We start from the raw sequence: 14,517 nt of genomic DNA on the forward strand, positions 1-14,517 counted from the left end.
GTACTACTGTCCTAGATTTGTTGGTATTCCAAGGCCAGAGTCTTATGACCACTCTCCCTCAGACCACATTTCTTTCTCCATGAGGAGCCATTCCATTCCATTTAATCCTGGAGTAAATTTGTGAAAAGCTATCCAGTCATCTAATGTTTAAGGAAGGTAGTGAGTCACATGAAGGGGAAGTTTACTGCAGAGGCAGAGGAGGTGCTGGTTATAAACTTGTCCTTCTACTGTTGTATGTATTTGTTCATAAAGATTTAGATAACTGGGTGTCTAATGACATTTCACTGACACTAGTGTACATTGCACAGTAATATCTCCCTCAGAGTATTTATGATTTTACATTTACCTTTCCCTTCTTGGGATGTGAGGTTTAGAGCAATTAGCTTAATTTTTGCAGAAAGTGTACTGTTAACATAGAATGTTTTGCAGATACACTGTCATGTGAAGCCCATCTGTCAAGTTTATTTCAGATTCATTCTGTTTATGTGAACTGTTGTCAGAAATTCTGCTCCTTTCAGACCATTTCTGTTATTATATAAAATAGTCACTTTCCAGATCCATTTTCCAGGTTTACTTGCTTATCATTTGTGTGTGTGTTTGTTTTCCAGGGTAGAGCACTGATCTCCATGGACCTTGTCCAGACTCTGCCCAGGAGCAGTGTCTGGTCAGAGTCATATAGTTAGGCAGTGGAGACTGACGGAATCAAATACTAGACCGCATGAATAGCTCATTAACCGCTACTTAATCCTTAGCCAATTGCCACTTTTTGTAATAGCAAATATATTTGCGCGGGTGTGTGCTTTGTAATATTTCTGGTTTGTTTGGTTGGTGTAACCTGTGAAACCAAGATGTAATGATGTATCATTGAATATTTTAGTCCATAAACAGTTTATGGAATATAAATTTCAATAATACAGCATTACATCTTAAGGGTCCTCAGCTGACTACAAGTGCGAGCTCCATCCCTCACCGGCTTTGGGAAAATGTTCCAAAAAGTGAACTAATAAGGCTAGAAAGAGACGGAGTCACACCTGTAGTCAGCTGTTGACAATTAAGATAGCCAGAGAGAGAATGTCTGCACAGGCAGCTAACATCAGAGATGCATCCCAAGGATCTAGGGTTGTACCTTCACATGTGATTGTCTGAAGCAACATGGAGGCAGCCTGCTCACTTGGAAAGAGTTGTTGAATCCCCCCCCCCATCAAAGACTCACTAGTTGTACTTGAGCTGTGGGGGTGTTCTCGCATCTCAGGTATGTTGAACACTTTGGCTTTGTTTGACACCAGTACAAGGCTTATGGAGGCTTCTCACAACCCAGTGCCAATCTTGCAAACTCTCATTATGGTGCCCTTTACAAAACACACAGTGTCTGTCTGCTGCTGGCTTCTTGACTCTTGTATTGGGCTTTCCCTCTTTCAGGATTAATCTAGGAGAGGAATTCTAAGCAACTAAGACATTTGTTTCAAAGATAATGAGACTTTCCTTCCCTACATCTGTCTCCTGTATGATCCATGCTCAGGTTTTTGGAGTCCTCTGTGAACCTGCATGTACTGCCTCTTCCTTCTACTAAAAATATCTGTGGTACATAGAGATGGAACCATTACCAAGACCTAGAAAACCCAAGGTGCACTACTTCCCCATTCTCCTTTTGCTGTCATTGGTCTTTTCCTTATCTTCTACCTTCTAGTGGTATATACTTAATGTCTACAGTTTGTCTCTTCCTTTTACAACCAGCTCATATTTTGTTATTAGCACCCTCCTCTATTCCCTAATCTGTTTTGTAGCAGCACCCACTTTTTTCTTAATTACCTGCTTAACGACACTTACACTTCAGTTATGTATTCATCACTCATTATTTCTCAGTCTTGTGTCTCTTTTGAAGGTACTCAAGTACTTAAAACTTTTTTCCTTCACCGCTAGTGGGCTACTCTTTCTATAATGACTGTTTTCCATAACGTTTCCTCCTGTTACTATTTCATCACTGTCCTGTTTTGTATCAATTTTCACAGCTGGGGTGGGGCAGTGCAGGAACTTTGGTGCTTAGGACGTGTGATAAGCAGATACTGATTACTTGGTAGTGCAGGATGAAGCCATCATTTCATTACCAACATTTCTGAATGTTGATATGTAAACAAAATAACTGTTTTGCAGTCAAAAGTGAATTGCTTGCTTTGTGTGTGATTTAACTTGCAGCAAGTGGCTTGCCACAGTTTTTAGAAGTAGCATTCTTTTTTTGTTCTCCAATCTTGAAGGGGTGCAGATGTGCTGTTATGTACAGATGTCCTTCCATATCAATGTTGCAGTATTCTTAACTAAGGGGATCCCTTGCCTAGGGTAGCCCAACTTCAAGCTTTAGGATTTTAATGTCACACGTATGCTCCCTGCTCACAGCGTAGGGCATAAAGGTGACACAGGGATGTACATACCTTGAAACATCTTTGCCTTGTCTGAATCCCATCTTTGATCATTGGTCTACTGCCTCCTCCAGACATATCTCCTGAGGCTGGTGAAAGCCCAGCAGATCATCCAGTTGTTCTTTTGAATTTCCGTGCTGCAACAGTGTCAGAGGCCAGCATGGATCCGGCTTCTCCCACATTCTCAGAGGCTCCGCAGATGCCTGTCGTCGATGTTGAGGGAGAGTCTCATCTGATAATATCTGACATACTGAGGGGCATTCCACAGATTCTTGTTTGGGAGGAGATTCCCACTACATTGATTGAGCTGTCCAATATCAGCTGACTCTACAAGCTGTTTATATTCCTTCAGAACAAAACATTGTGGTAGATTCTCTGAGCAGGTCCATAACAGGCTCATGGATAGATGCTTCACAGAGATGCATTCTTAGACATTGTCCATGAGTGGGGTTCTCCTCATTTAGATCTTTTTGCCTTCCGTCTGAACAGACTTCTTTTTTAAACCAGAGTCCCAAGTCCTCTTGCATGAAATGTGGACACCCTGTCTTTTTCTTGAAAGGGAATTGTTCTCTATGCCTTCCCTCCCTTCCTCTCATACTGAACACCCTGCTTATGATAGAGCAAGACTCCCCTAAAATTGTGCTGGTGGCTCCCTTTTAGCCCAGACAGCATTGATTCCCTTTACTTCTGCACCTAGCTAAGGAAATCACCACACGTTATGTCATAGGGTGGACCTCCTCACACAAGACAAGCTGTCTCTCATCCATCTTCACTTGTACACTCTTCAAGTGACACTGTGAGTAATACGGTTTTGATCACTTTTAGGCACCTTTTTTCTGAGGATGTACTTTGGGTTCTGCAGAAGGATAAGAAACTCACTACCAGGAAATCCTGTGTGTCCAAATGGAAGAGATTTTCGGTCTGGTGCCTTGCTCATAAGCAGGATCCACTTTTTCTGGAGATTACTCTGGTTCTCTGTTGTTTGTGTGAATTGCTCCATCCTGGTTTGGCATATTCTTCAGTTAAAGCCCACCTTTCAGCTATTTCTGCTTGTCTGCCTTTGTCTCCTCCTCTGGCCTCTAGGTTTGAGGCCAAGCAATATCTTAAAGGCATCCTTCATGTTAGCCCCCCCCCCCCCGGGAAACCTATTCCTCCTTCCTGGGACCTTAATTTTGTTTTTGAAGAGTTGACGCAGGCTCCTTTTGAGTCTGCATCTTCAGCCTCCTTGCAGCATTATATGTGGAAAACAGTTCTTTTTGCCCCAAGAGAGTGAACTTCAGGCCCCTTATGGCTTTTCCTCCTTTTTTAATTTTTCATAGGGACGGGGCATGTCTTTGTATTAATCCTTCTTTCATTCTCAAGGTGTTTAATGAATTGTCTTTCTTTCTCTGCAGTCTACTAGAGAGGAGGTTCTTCACATCTTGGATTGGCATAGGCAGCTCAGATATTATTTAGATAAGACTAATGCCATTTGCAAGTCTGATCAGTTTTTTTTTTTTATTTCTTTTCATCCTAGATCTGTAGTTTTGGCTATTTTTAAGCAAACCATTTCTTCATGGATCTCTAAGGTCATTTCCTTTTGTTACTCCTTTCATGGGAAGAGTCTTTCTGCCTCTGTAAAGGCTCATTCTACCAGGGCTGTGGCTTCCTCTCATGCTTTTTTTTAAAGGATTGAATACAAATTAAATTATTGAGGCTACTACTTGGACTTCTGTCCATACTTTTAATAAGCATTACAAGTTGGATGTTTTAAGAGCAAGAGCTGGCTTTGTCAGAGCTATCCTCCATGGATTTCTTGAGGGCTCTGCTGGGCCTTCCTCCCCTTCCAAGTTTCCTTTTGAGCTTTTGTACTCTTCATTTAGTAAAAAATACTGCAACAGTGATATGGAAGGACATTCTACTGTTGTGTAAAATCACCATAACTGTAGATGTCATTGTCTTCACTGTTGCAATATTCACTTCCTCCCACTTTCCCCTTTCAATCTTCTCCTCCTTTTTTCCTTCTGGATGCACATGTTCCTCCCTCTCTCCTTGGACTGTAGTTCTTCCTGGGGCTATTCATTTCTGAGGTACGTGTGTCCGTAAATCACCTTTATGCTGTACGTCATGAGCAGGGAGCATATTTGTGACGTACAACATTCATAACATCCTAAGGCTTTGTCATACTGGTCGGATGTTGGGCTACCCTAGGCAGGGGATCTTTTTAGTAAAGAACACTGCAACAGTGAAGAGAGGGACAGCTACTGTTATGGTAAAATTTTACACCACTAGCAAGCAGCAAAAAGGGTACAGTTGAGGAGTGCTAAGTCATAGAATAGTCCTTTTTTTTTTACACTTTAACTTAGAGTTGAGGGGCACCAACACTGGGCTCTAGATTAGCTCATTGCAGCTCTGATCTCCATGTCAGTCTAACTTCTCTGAACCTTTCTGTTTACTAATGGCATTGTTTTTGATTATCTATGCAGTTTCTTTAGCCAGTTCAAGTCGTATAAATTATTAACTCATTTTTTTTGAGTGGCACAAATAAATTCTGCTGTTGCTTAGTATATTAGATGTCATGTAAGAACTGGATCAGAAGGTGCTTACAACAAAAGTGCTTATCTCAATAAAAGCTATGAAAGGAATTATCTGTAATCAGTCTCTTTGAAGGAGGATTTGTAACTGGAGTTATTTTGTTTTTAGAATTTAAATTACTTAGTTGAAGGTATTGCGTTAAAAACCTTGACTCTTGACAGTCCTCTGTTGGAACCTCAGTCATTTGAAGTGATGCAGTTTTCATGCCTGCTCCAGTTTTTTTCCTTTTTTAACTGTGAGATTAGCTTGTTTATAATCTGGGGATTGTAGTTTTCTTTATAACAATCTTTACTAAATGTGATGGCTTTCATTTTAAAAGAAATGCCATCTTAAGCTTCTAAATTTGAAATTATAAGTCCTCTTAGCTGACCAACCCTGAGTATACACTGCCTCAATAAAAAAATATATATATATATCTCAACCTGAGGCATGAGATTTAATGTCACTAACAAATCATATTAGAGTTGGAGGTTGACATAATGGTTGTGGTGTTTACCTTAAATATGCTAGGTACATGTTTGAATCTCACCTCCAATGGGAAATTGGCTAGCCTTAATATAGCTTACAAGTGCAGCTAGCCTAGTACTTGCCTGTGAATTAATATGTCCTAAAGCATACACCCCTGCATTTAGGGTAGAGGCATACTTAAAGATCATTGCAAAGTTTTTTTGTGATTATGCCAACCTTTTAACTGGGCTGCTTATTCTAAAATGTATAGTTTTTACTTTAAGGTCCACTGAAGTAGCTATTTAGTTTAATGAACTGGTATTTTTGTTTACTGTATGGTGAGCAACTGTCCAATTATGTCCTGATTCTACATCATACAGCCCCGCCTTTTGATAATGAATAAGGGGGGAAAACAGTTCTATAGGAGAATACATGTTTTCTGTAGTCTGCAGCAGATTTTATTACAAAGTAATCAGAATGCAGCACAGTTAGATAATAAATCAACACAGTTATATTCAAGTGGAAATTAAAAGTAATATGAAACAGGATACAATTCTAAATAAGGTGTAAAGTGCTTGGCAAACAGTGTAACAAAACAGATGTGAAACTAATAAACTTTGTCTTTTCGGCTTTTCCCAGTTAGGAGTCGCCACAGCAGAACTCCAGTCTAATGATTGGCAGTAGATTTTTATGGTGCTGAGTTGCCAGCTCGAGGCCCAACCTTCAGCGAAGGCACGCCCATTCACGCATGTCTTTCGGAGGCCACTCGACCATGGGGAGGACATGCAGACTCCACACAGAAGGCACTCCTCAAGCCGAGAATCGAACAGGAGAACCTCTTGCTGTGAGGCAACAATGCTACCGCTGTACCACCGCGGCTTATGTGAAACTAATAAACTATTGTCTATCAATGGCTTGATTGATCACTTTTAGGGAGAAAACTATGCTGTGTAAATTACATACATTCTGGAAACATCCAGAATATCAGTTACAGAAAGAAGGGGAAACCACAGGAGAGTGAATTGTTTTATCAGCTTTGAAAGTTGGTAAAAACACTTGGCAGTGTTGCACAGGCAACAGTATACCTCTCAACATCTTTAAGAATTCTAGACAAATCAAAAAAATAATGTCAGGATAAAGGAGCAAATCAGGGACAGTTTTAAATATGTCTATAATTCATTTAAAATGTAAATTGCATACTGAAGCAAAATCTGTTCATTTTCTGAATAGAAAGCATGAAACTCTGGCAATATTGAGTGACTGGCTTTCCCAGTGATTTACTAGAAATTCAAAATTGTTATATTGAACAGGGCAAACCTGTGAGGCAAATTCAGCGAGAGCGGAGAGGTTTGGACAAAAGAAAAAAATCAAGTGCTCCTATCAAATTTAAAAGCTGATACACAGTGTTTATCACACTATAGTAAACAGTTGCCTCATTTGGAGTGATCACTTTATTGCATCTTCATTTTCACAGATGTGCAGAGTATTTGAAATGTTTTCTTTTCAGCACTAATTCCTTGTGGTATAGCATACAAACACACTGTACAGTAGGTCTGCCATTGAGGTAATCCATTGTAGACAATGATTTGTTTTGCATCTGTTTCATTACACTGTATGCCAAGGACTATGCACCTTGCTCATAATCATATTCTGTTCCATCACACACTTATTTTTCACTTGAATATAGCTGCATTGATTTTCCTTTTTTTTTTTTTATTTAATGTCTGAGTGACTATGCTGCATTCTGGTTATTTAATACAATCTGCTGCAGACTACAGAAAGTATAGTTGTATAAAATCTTACCTTAACGGTAGATGTCCTTGCCTTCAGTATTCATTACAAATGGGGATTCCTGCAGTGAAGCCCACCATCTGGCTACTTTACCAAAGTCTACCTTGCTTTAAGGTACACTGAACATCACCTTACACACTCCTTGCATAGTGTAGAGAATAAAGGTGACGTTTAGGCTTGTCATCCTCAGTACTTATTGCCCCAGTAGGAACAGCAGCCCCAGGAAAATCAGAGAGAACCTGCACATCCAGGAAGGGGGGGGGACTAGGGGGATGGAGGGAGGCAGTGAATACTGCAGCGGTGAAGGCAAGGACATCTACAGTTATGGTAAGATTTTACACAACTGTACTATGTCCTTACATTCACTGCTGCAGTATTCATTACAAATGGGAGAGTGTCAAAGCTCAAGAAGGAACTTGAGATGAGGAAGCAGCAGCAGAGCCCTCCAAGTAGTCATGAAGAATGGCATTAGCAAAACCAGCTCTAGCTCTGGAGATACCATCCAACTGGTAACGTTTGATAAATGTAAGCACAGAAGTCCAGGTAGCAGCTTCAAGAATAGAATTAGTGTCCAAGCCCTTGAAAAAAAAGCACCAGAAGAAGCCACAGCCCTAGTAGAATGAGCCTTTATAGAAGAAGGAAGGCTCTTGCCATGAAAAGTGTAACAAAAGGAAATAGCCTTTGAAATCCAAGTGGAAATAGTTTGCTTGGAAACAGCCAAACCTAAAGACCGAGGATGAAAGGAAGCAAATAACTGGTCAGACTTTCTGATAGCTTTAGTTTTATCTAAATAAAATCTGAGCTGTCTATGCACATCTAAGGTATGCAGCACCCTCTCGCTGTCAGAGTTCTGGGGGGGGGGGGTGGTAGGCAAATTAATAGACTGATTAAGTGACAACTCATTAACCACCTTGGACATGAAAGAAGGATTAGTATGCAAGGACACCCTGTCCTCACAAAATATAAAAAAGGGTGGACAAGCCATAAGAGTTTGCAACTCAGACACCTGTCTGGTAGAAGTAAGAGCTAACAAAAGAACTGTCTTCCAAGAACAATGTTGCAAGGAAGCTGAAACCGCAGGTTCAAAAGGAGCCTGAGTCAGTTTTTCCAGAATGAAATTTAGATCCCAGGGAGGAGGAACAGCCTTCCTGGGAGGTCTAATATTAAGGAAATCTTTAATAAATTGCTTAGCTTCAAATCTAGAAGCTAATGGGGGAGTTAAAGGCAGACAATCAGAAAGAGCTAAGTGGGCCTTATTAGAAGAATAGGCCAAACCAGCATTGAGCAACTCACACAAATGAGAGAAACAAAGTAACATCCACAGAAAGTGGCTCTAGGTCACGAGAAAGACACCAAATAGAAAACCTCTTCCATTTAGACAAGTAGGATTTCCTAGTATTAGGTTTCCTGGCTTCCTGCAGCACATCCTGAGGAAAAAGGTGTCTATGAGGCATCAAACCCCATCACCCACAGTGTCAGTTGAAGCGTGGACAGGTAGGGATGGATGAGAGACCCCTTGTCTTTTGTGAGGAGATCCACTCAGTGAGGTAATTTGTGATGATTGCCCTTAGTCAGATGCAGAAGAGGAGGGAACCAGTGCTGTCCTGGCCAAAAGGGAGTCACCAACAAGATTTTGGGAACATCCTGCTGAATCTTGAACAGGACTCTCGGAATGAGAGGAAGGGGAGGGAATGCATAAAGAAACATCCCCTTCCAAGAAAATGAGGGCGCATCCACCTTCCATACCAGAGGATCTGGGACTGTGGCACAAAACAGAGGAAGTTGTTCAGAGGGGAGGCAAAGAGATCTACTTGAGGAGTACCCCACTGGTGAATAATGTCCAGAAACATATCCATTTGTGGGACTGAGTGAAGGACCTGCTCAGAGTGTCTGCCACAATGTTCTGACCTGCAGGAATATAAACTGCCTGAAGAGTCACTTGATACTTGATAGCCAGATCCCATACCAGAAGTGACAGCCGGCAAATATGGTAAGATCTTGTACCCCCTGTTTGTTGATATACCATATAACTGTGGCATTGTCTGTGAACACCTTGAGAGGCCCTGTAGAGAATAGAGGATGAAAGGCCTGAAGAGCCAGCATAAGCAGTCTCATCTCTTTGATGTTGATGTGTTCCTTCTGCTGATGATGCAACCACACTCCCTGAACCCTCAGGGAGCTAAACACTGCTCTCCATCCCACATCTGAAGCATCTGTGAACAGATACTGAGGGAAGAGGAGACTGAAAAAGGAATCCTGGATTAAGAGACAAGTGCCGAATCCACCACAGTTTTTTCTTGAGATGCGGGAGAAGAGGGACTGTAAAGTCAAGAGGATGCACCTGCTGAAGCCACACTGACTTCAGAAACCACTGGAATGTCCTCATATGGTGTTTGGCCAGATGGAGGATTGGAATGGTGGAAGCTGTGAACCCCAGAGCTCTCAGAAACTCCCTAGCTATAATGGAGGCCAGGGGAAGAAGAGTTTGAAAGTAAGAAATGAGAGGTAAGGCCTTTGGGAGGAGGCAGGGATGCCAGTATTGGCACTATCTGAATCCTGCAACCCAGAAAGACATGATCCTGAGGAGGAGTCAGGGAAGACTTTTTGAAGTTTATTGTGAACCCCCGGCTCTGAAGAAGAGAAATGGTAAAAACGAAGATTTTGCAAAAGGGACCTCTGGAGAAGAGGCCTGAATCAGCAGGTCATCCAAGTAAGGAAAGATTTGGATCCCTTGAAGTGAGGCATTTGGTGAATACCCTTGGGGCATTAGAAAGGCCAAAGGGCAAAGCACCAGAGAAATGCAAAAATCTCCTGAAAAGAGGACGGATCTGAAATATGGAGTTGAGCGTCCTTGAGATCCAGAGACACTGGAAAGACCTGAGGGAACAAGAGAGGAAAAATGGACTGAAGGGACAAGATCCAAAAGGAAGGCACCTTCAGAAAGGTGTTTAGATAAGATAGGTCTCCAAGTACCTTCTTTTCTGGACACTAGAAACATTCTTGACTAAAACCCTTTCCCCCTCTGGGACACAGGCACCTCTTGAATAGTACCCTGGGACAAGAGATCTCAAAGTGCCTCTGGGGGGAAAAAGGATGTTTTTCCCAAGGAAGTTGAGGAATGTCCATAAAAGCAGGATGGGAAAGCCAGACCATGAAGTACCCTTGCCAAATGACTGACAGAACCCAAGATTCCTGGGTGATTTGGAGCCAAATAGGAAGAGAAAAAGGAATGTGGCTGGGAACAGGTGGATAGTCAGATAGTACCTGATTTGTCAGGAAAGGCAGGCTTTAGAATGCCTGCAGTCTGACTGGCCTTAGCAGGAGGAGTCTGTTTACCACCCTTTTTACATTTAGAAGGAGGGTGAGATTGCCTATGAACAAATGCTGGCTTATAAGGGTAGTTTCATTGAAATTTAGGCACAGGAGAAACAAAGACATGTTTAAGCTCCTGTAAAGCCTTCCCCTTGTCCTGAAGAGACTTAAATAAACCAGTAGCCACTTCCCAAACAAACGTTTATCTGGAGGAGCATCCATCAACATAGCCTTAATATAATCAGGTAAAGCTTCAAGCCTAAGCCAAGAATACCTCCTGCGAACAGGACCAAAAGCAGCAGCTCTAGAAGAGGCATCTGCTGCATCATAGCTACATTTGACAGAATGACAAACTACTTGAGAGGAAGTCCCTAACAATGAAACAGCATATGATTAATCTGAGTCTGGAAACTCAGAAAAAATGAGAAAGAAGAGCCAACACATACCTGCAGATGTGGGTCTGATAATTAATATCCCTAAAAACTAGGGTATCTGAAGTATAAACCTTCTTACCCAGCCTATCCATGGTTTTACTGTCATTGTCAGAAGGCAGTAACTTGGAGGAAGGAAGCAATTGAGACAGCTTATCAGAGGCTACAAACACCACAGAGGGGTCAGCAGCAGGACATTTAAAGAAAAAAAAATCCTCAGGCACCCTATAGAACCTATCAGACTTTTTTGGGAGCAGAGGGCAGAGAGGCATTGGTAACAACATCCAATAAAGTAGCCAAGACAGGAGCAATGGCAGCAGGTTTAGGAGATTCCATCTGCAGTAACTCATAGTACCTCTTATGGATATCTGAAACCTGGGCACAATCCCACTTAAAAAAATTCCATCATTCTAGAGATTGTGTCCCCAAAAGAAATTTCCTCAGAAGGATTATCGGGAGTATGAGAGTCCTCCTCTGTAGACCCACAGTCTAAAGAAGAAGGACTCTGGGCAGAATAACCAAGGGAGTCCTCATCAGAATCCAACTCTTCCTCAGAAGGACTTAGTTCTCTGGGCCTTATAGGGGAAGAAGAGGACCAAGGAGGAGCAGGAACTGAAACCCCTTGAGGAGGCCTTAATGACAGGAAAGCATTAAATAACCCCTGGGTAAAGGTCTGCCATTCACTTTGTGGATCTCTAGGAGCATAACATGATTAGTTTTCCGTTTCTTTTTCAAGGGGACGTCTGTACTAGAAACCTGAGAAGGCCTTGACTCAGAACACCATTCCACAACTGTAATAGGAACTTCTTCCCTAAAAAAGAAACTGCTGAACCCCCGTAGATCCCTGGGAAACAATCAACCATGGTTCCCCCTGAACGCCCAAAATGGATGTCTGCAAAGCCTCATCAGACATGCTGCTCGCCAGATTTTCGCTGGCTTCCAACCCAGACACAGTAGAGGAATCAAGCAAGTCTCTGAACCTCGGGAGAAACTGCTGTCAGAAGAAGAAGGTGCTTGGCAGGATCAGCAGGGAAGGAAGACCTTGTTGAGCTTGACTCTAGTCTGGCACTGTGAAGAGACATGAGAGGTGTGGAATACGTGGAAGGCCTCGGCCATCAGTGAAATATCACTACTTATCATTTTTTAACTTACCCGGTGAGGTGGGGGGATGAGCCCCACCGGGGCACTTGCTTCTGGCTACAAATGCCTGAGCACAACCCGGTCTAGGGACAGTGTCAGGTGGGAAGTTTGACTGGGGTGGTACACCTTTCAAAGAGTAACACAGGTATTCTAAGGTGAGCTCAGGGAGGACAGAAACCTCATATAGAACAGAAGGGGAAAAGCTTCTTCCCTGATGGCTGACCCTTGGGGCAGGAAGTTCCATCCATAGCATCTTTACTAAGAAGCTTAAGAAACTGGTTCTCAAAATATGAAAGGGAAGAAAGCCTACTATGAAGAGTTTTAGGGACAAACCCCTGACAAACTGAACAAGACATATGGTCATGGGCAGCTCCTAGGCAAAAAAAGACATTTATCGTGGTGGTCTTTATGGGGAATCAGTCTCTCACACCGGCATTTACCTTTCCTGGATAACTTAAACCCCCAAACAGCACAAAACAATCAGAAAAAGAACAAAATACCCAACAAGGTACTTATCTGCAATGGTAAGGACTTCAGCAAACAGGAGTAATCACCAGAATCCCAATAAACAGAAAAAACAGCAAAAAAATGGATGAAGGTAACATACTGACAGCAAAAAACAGCATTTGGACTGGCAGCAAAGAAGTTTTGAGGATGGTATGCATGAACGTCACCTTTATGTGCTACGCAAGGAGTGTGTAGGTGATGTTCAGCGTACCTTAAAGCAATGATAGACTTTGGTAAACTGGTCAGATGGTGGGCTTCACAGCAAGGAATCCCCATTTGTAATGAATACCGCAGCGGGGAAGGTAAGGACATCTGTTTCGCTCCCCTCTAATCCATCATCAGAAGGTGGGGCTGGATGTCATGGAATCTGGAAATAATTGGTCAGTAGCTCAGCACATAGTAAACGGAAACATTACTTTAATAAACAATAATTATAGCTCCACTGAATATAAGTAAAAAAAAACTAAACATTTTAGGATAAGAAAGACCATTTTACAAGCTGATGACATAATTATAGCAAAAATAAATGGTTAAAAATAAATGTTTGCACTTGATCTTTAATTTACTCAGAATCAGTGGTGGTTGTAAGTATGACATGACATGCCAGGCCAGATCATACATGATGCTGTGTTGATATATAAAGGTTATGCACTTACCATAATGTTAGATTTGCTTCAAGGGTTTTGTCATCCTTAAGCCTGCAGTACTTGTCTTGTCTCACACATACCTCAGTGGATAAATTAATTGTCCCAGGCTACTTTTGTATCTTTTCCATCCCATGATACCTGGTCTGTCTTTCTTTCTCCCTGTCTATTTCTTGCTCTCCCATCCCTTATGTCTAATTTCTGACTAAAATACAGTAATTACCTTTCTTCAGAAAAAGAAGGGCAGAGGGTGGGTTGCTTAAAGACTGAACCCTCCAAGCAAATCTAATGTTAGTGTAAGCACATAACTTTTATATCTTCAGAGGAGGTTCAAACTTCTTGAAATTACAGGACAAACTGCTTAGTTGATCTGCTGAAACTTCAGCTGCCACTCCATATGAAGACCAGGCAGACTACCTAGCTACAGGTGTTCAGTGGCAGCTGCTCAGATATTGTCAAATGAAGTCTTACAAGTAAAATTTGTTGAAATTGCAACAAACCATGGAGAGTGGCCTTTAGGCAAACCAGGCAACTCATTCCCATATTTTTGAAAGCTACATGAAATGCAAGACAGCCATTGGGAGAAGCAAAATTTTGCCACTTTCTGTCTAGCTTCTGTAAGTCAAAGTCCAAGTATTATCTAAGCTGTCTATGAACATCCATACAATGTAGTAAATATCTCTCCTCTATTGCAGTACACAGATCATCAGTAGGCTGGTTAAGGTAAAACTAGAATTAACAAAACTACCAATAAACAAGCCATCCTGGACTGGATATTAGTCAACAATAATCACCTCTTATATAAAACTGGAACACTCCCAGACAAAATCAGTGACCATCTCCTCACCTACATCACTAAACAAAAAAATAACAATCTCAAACAGGCTAGCTATCGTACTATACGTAGCAAAAAAAACTTTAACCTTCCTTCTTTCCGTAATGAACTCAAAGAATACACCTGGTCAGCTCTAAAATACCTCCCCCTAGATGAAGCTGTTACCCTATTCAACAACACATTTCTCCATATCCTTGACCATCACGCCCCCTCGCGCTTAATTGGAATAGGATCCAAAGCAGCCCATTGGCTTTCTAAAGAAACCAAGCAAACCATGCTATTAAGGAACAAACTATGGTCAAAATGGAGAACTACAAAAAACCCAACTGACCATCAAAACTTCAAACACCTTAGAAATGCCACAAAAAAACTCACCTATCTTGATAAAAAAAATTATTACCTTCAATATCAGCAAAATCAAA

The sequence above is a fragment of the Protopterus annectens genome, chromosome 3.part0, assembly GCF_019279795.1.
Source record: "Protopterus annectens isolate FY-2018-M chromosome 3.part0, PAN1.0, whole genome shotgun sequence".
NCBI classification, from domain to species: domain Eukaryota; kingdom Metazoa; phylum Chordata; order Ceratodontiformes; family Protopteridae; genus Protopterus; species Protopterus annectens.